Source organism: Mus caroli, chromosome 17 (assembly GCF_900094665.2).
Source record: "Mus caroli chromosome 17, CAROLI_EIJ_v1.1, whole genome shotgun sequence".
Taxonomy (NCBI): Eukaryota; Metazoa; Chordata; class Mammalia; order Rodentia; family Muridae; genus Mus; species Mus caroli.
Genome location: NC_034586.1, coordinates 30,407,356 through 30,412,517, shown reverse-complemented (window position 1 = coordinate 30,412,517; position 5,162 = coordinate 30,407,356). Strand labels below are relative to the sequence as shown.

Below are 5,162 nucleotides of genomic sequence, written 5' to 3'. Positions count from 1 at the left end.
CGGTGCTCTTAACCACTGAGCCATCTCACCAGCCCTTGTCTTCTGTTTTTAATACCTTTTTATTTTATGTGCACGGGTGGTTTGCCTGTGTATTCTGTGTGCACCACATGCGTGCCTGGTGCCCACGGAGGCCAGAGGAGGGTGCCAGATTCACTGGAACTGGAGTTTCTGACACTCGTAAGCCACGATTTGAGAGCTGGGAATGAAATTCAAAGTCCTCATGAGAGCAGCAAGTGTTCTTCAAGTCAGCTCTTCAGTTCCTCCACCTTATTTTTGAGTAGGTTCCTCACTGAACCGGTATCCAGCAAGATATGCCTGTCTCGGCCTCCCTGTCACTGGGATTACATGTGTGCCAGGGATTCAGGCTCAGGCCGTTATACTTTTGTGGCAAACACTTTACTGACTGAGCCATGTCCCTAGCCCCTTCCATGACTCTTTTTTTTTTTGTTGTTGTTGTTTAGTTTTTGAGACAGAGTTTCTCTGTGCAGCCCTGGCTGTTCTGGAACTCATTCTGTAGACCAGGCTGGCCTCGAACTCAGAAATCTGCCTGCCTCTGCCTCCCCGTGACTCCTGCACTATGATTTGGCTGTGTCTCTTCAGGTACATGACCTGTGCCTTCTTCAGTTGCACAGTGTGGGTCTGGTTGCTGCTGTCTGCCTCAACTGCGCTTCCTTCTGTCTGTCGAGGGGTTGGGATGGGGCTGGCTGAATTATTCCAGTTTAGGTCATGGTGCTCCCTGCATTAATATTCTGCTTTTGTTTTGCCTCCAGCAGACACCTGGCTTTAGGAGGGCGTCGGGGTCACGTGGTTGCCCTCGACTGGGTGACAAAGAAGCTCATGTGTGAGATCAACATCTATGGAAGCAGTGCTGGACATCCAGTCAGTGTTTCCTCTGTTGGCGGTGGATGGGAATGGGCCAGCTTGTTCCCTATTGGATGGTGCCCTGTGGTCCTGTCTCCCATGAGCCCCTCCTCCTTTCTATCCAGCCTCTGACAGTCATCTCATCTGTATCACGCACTAGGTTGTCAGTCCTCTTACCTTCATCAGCCCAGTAACTGATGACTCATAGGAAGCTCAAGCCTCATTGGTTCTTTCCTCAGCCTCTGTCCAATGGGATCATAGCAGACAACTTCAGTCATAGGCGCTGCTGTTCATTCAGGAGTTCAACTTAAGGAGTCCACCATCCCCTGACCTCTGCTTTCCTCACTTCAGCAACCCTTCCAGCTCCACGATGGTCCCATGGGTCCCTATGGTCCCCTGGACAGCAGCTCTGATGGTGTTGCTGAGCAGAGAGACCCAAGGTGGGGCCACTCCAGGTAAGAGCGGGTACTCTGAAGAGCCTGGCTCAGGACTTTCCTCTTATAGGACCACACTTCTAGAAACAGTTGGGCTTCTCCCACAGCTAGAAAAGCAGGTTCATACCCGCATTGCTTTTTTTTTTTTTTTCAGCCAGTTTTTCCCAGTCCCGGAAATATAGAAACCGTGAACCCAGCAGAAACGCTAAGGGGTCTGCATGCCACATTCTGTGGACAACGGGCCTGGAGTTCTAGAATAAGTTTGCAGGGCAAGGTTACAGAGCGGTCAGAAGGCTCAGCCTCCTGGGTTTCCCAAACCTCTCCATCACAGCCTTGAGGGGACGCAGGTCACATGACCGACTCAGCTTTAAGAGAATGGCTTCTGCTCACCCAGAGTGGGATAGAAGCCTTGTGCCTTCTGTGGTGCCATCGGATGCACGGTGAGCCAGGAGCCTGTACATTGGGTGCACTTGCCAAGGAGGGAGAAAGAACTTGTCCTTGATGATCATAGAAGGCTGTGAGACCCAACTAAGGGACAGCTCAGCTGTGGGAACTGTACCTTCAAGGTCCAGGGAATCAGAAATGGATGGCGCCAGGGACAGGCTTAGCGGTGTATCTGGGACACTGAGTGACCGCGACAGGTGAGGGAAACCCCCACAGTTCAGTTTTGCCTCCTTCATGGATAACTTCCGCTTACAAAAATTAAGTGTTGCCAAAGGAACGTCTCAAAATTGTTTTCCTTGCTTGTACAAACACGAACTATTCACAAGGGAGGAGAAATAAAAACTAATAATTAAAATGACAAGATTCATATGTGGAGGCAAGGAGAGGCAGGTGGGGAAGAGGGAGAGAGAGAATGTTCACGGGAGGGGGTCGGGACCTGGGCACAGGGCTGAGTGAGACACAGTGTGGGTTGACTGCTACAGAACCCCAAGGCCTTCCCACACAACCCTTGTCCTCCGCTCCAGCCGGGCAGGGCCTCCTGAGCACACCAGGATGGGCCAGTTGTTCTGGGGTTACTATGGTGACAGAGGGAACCATCAGAACACCCCATAGTCATCTCTTCCTGCACCTGCACCCCAGGTTGTGTGCTCCCCCACCTCAGGAGGGCTTCCCAACGTCTGTAGCTACAGTAACCAGGGCAGGTTTGTCTGGAGCTGGGCTCCTGTCTCTGGCTTTAGCGCCTCCCAGCTTTAGCTCTCCTCCCACCCCACCCCCTGACATGGTAGATAAGTTAATTAATGAGCATCTTATGTCAAATGCACTGGGAGCCCCAGCAGTGTGTTAATACTGAGGCCTCAGAAGCTATGTGATGAAGAAGACTTAGCCCTTTAACTTAATATCCTCTTTGTCTTAAGATGAGAGGCCAGGCCGGCCTCCAGTTCTCCACAATGCCCCTGCCTCAGCCTCTCAATTGCTGGGATTACAGGCATGCATCCCCACGGCAAAGCCTAATATCCTTTTATGTGAAACAATAGATTATTTAGTTGAATGTGTTTATTACCTGCAATGCTGGGAATGGAACCCAAACAACTTCAAGCCTCCCTCCCCAAGCTGCTCCCAGCCCCAGGCTGCTGGTTAAAAAACGCCCTGTCTCGAAAAACCAAAAAAAAAAAAAAAAAAAAACGCATTAATAAACCGGCCTAGAGCGCCCTCTTGTGGTACAAACAACACCTGCCGTTTCATCTTCGGATCCGCTTGCCTGATCAGGACAGACTATATTGGAACTGGTTGTTGGACTGGAAAAGGGGCAGGATATGCTTTAAAATGCTAATATTCAGGGAGTGGAACAAGAAAACCATCTTCACTGGTAAGAACAGACAGACCCACAGAGGCTCCCACCTCTCTTTTGTAACAACTACCCAGCCAGTGCTTCTAGGAACGAGGGAGCCCACTAGGGCTTCACGGAGGCGATTTTCAGTGATTAAGGTTCAGAACAGTGCCTACCCGAACCCCATTAGACCAGGTTGTCCCAAGATTTGCAGTAATCCTCCTGCCTCTGCATCCTTAGCCCTGGGATTTCAGATGAGAGCTGCCGTTCCACATTATTTCTAAGGGAATTTATTATGTTCTGTATTATTTTATGTGAAGGAATGCTTTGCCTGCATGCTCATATGTGGACCATAGGTCCTCCTGGGACCCACAAAGGTCAGAAGAGGGTATTGAATCCTTGGAACTGGACTTACAGGTGGTTGTGAGCAACCCTATGGGTGCTAGGAACTGAACCCAAGTCCTCTTATTAGGAGCTAGTGCTCTTAACTGCTGGTCCACCTCTCCAGACGCTAGTTAACTTTTTAAACTATCGTGCCAAGTGGTGAGCTTCATCATGGTGTTTCTACATATGTAGTCCACGCCTTTTAAGACTAAGTCTTCCCACATGGATACTTGAAGATGAAATAGCGAATTAACTCTTACGTTAGGGTTTAGGGGGTTTATTTCACATTCCTGGCGCATGGGACAGGACATACAGTGTGTAGTACAGCATGCAGGAGTATTAAAGATGTTGGTTCAGAAAGGAGAGCACCTTGGTATGGGGAGGTGACATTTGAGGTCTCCAAGTGGGCTGGTTCAGACTCCACAGATACGGGATTCAGTACGTCTCCCAAGGCCCCGCCCCCACCCCGCAGCTCCACTTCTGTAGGGACTGCCAGACGCAGGCTTTGATCTTAAACTGGAGTGGGAGTTGTCATATGAATTCTGGAATTCAAAGCTGCCGGTGCTCTTAGTCACCCAGTCTTCTGTCCAACTCCATAATCGCTCCTTTTTGAAAGTGATGTCATTAGTACGTGTCCAGTGCGCCAGTGGATGGGACAGCAGTAATTGAACTTAGAGGAAAAGAGGAGGAAGAGGAAAAGACAGGGTACAGAGAGAGGAGGAGGGAGGAAAAAAAGAGGGAGGGGGGAAGAAGGGGAAGAAAAGGGAGGAGGTAAGAAAGAGAGAGTAGAGAGAACCTGAAGTAGGGAGGGGCCATGTTGAGATATTTGCAGGGAATTGGAGGGGCAAGTGGAGGAGGGGGTAGATATGATCATGTCTAAGTCTCAAAAATGAAGAAACATCAATCAATAAAAATAGTATTCAAAGATCCAGACTGAGAGGGAAGCTGGCAAAAGGCAGCCAGGCTGTGAGCTGGTGGCTAGGGGTGGGGGGTGGGGCGCTCAGTGGGGTGGAACTGGGGCTGGTGGCATCCCAGCGCCCCAGGACTCAGCTACCTGCTGAGCACGCTGCACGAGTGCTACGCGGAGAACAATCAGATGCATCTTCAACCCCGAGGAGTTCATGCGCTTCGACAGCGCGGTGAGCGAGTTCCGCGCGCTGACCCCAAAGGGGCGGCTGTGGGCCAAGTCCTGGGACAAGCAGAAGGACTACATGGAGCTGCGGAGGTCTGAGGTAGACACGGTGTGCAGATACAACTACGAGCTGACCAGGGCTTCACGGTAAAACGCTGAAACGCCGAGGTGAGGTCCCAGAGGAGAGCAAGGCCAGGCAGCGGCCCAGGGGACCGACAGGGTGGGATGGGGGTGGGGGGTGGCAGGCGGAGACTTGGGGGCGAGGACAAGGGCACAGAGGTCGGACTAAGGAATCTCAAGACAGACAGTTATGAGCTGCCATGTGCAAGCTGGGACTTGAACCTGGATCCTCTGGATCCTCTTAGCGGCCGAGCCATGTCTCCATCCCTCCCGGATTGAGAAATCATCTCTATAACTCTGGCTGCCCTTGAGTTATGGGTTTTCCTCCTTGTATCCTTGGGTATTTAGCCTTGGGTGTACAGGGTGTATCACTGTACCCATCTGGACTAAGTCTCTAGGGTGAGTAACTGACAAGACTTGAAAGAACCTAGTGGGGAAACCCCCACCCAACTCCCGATTC

General features: G+C 51.1%; 1 pseudogene; it reads left to right on the top strand.

Moving 5' to 3' along the window:
* The first annotated feature begins 1,877 nt into the window (after positions 1 to 1,877).
* Positions 1,878 to 5,162, top strand: part of LOC110284029 — a 5,264-nt pseudogene continuing 1,979 nt past the window's right edge.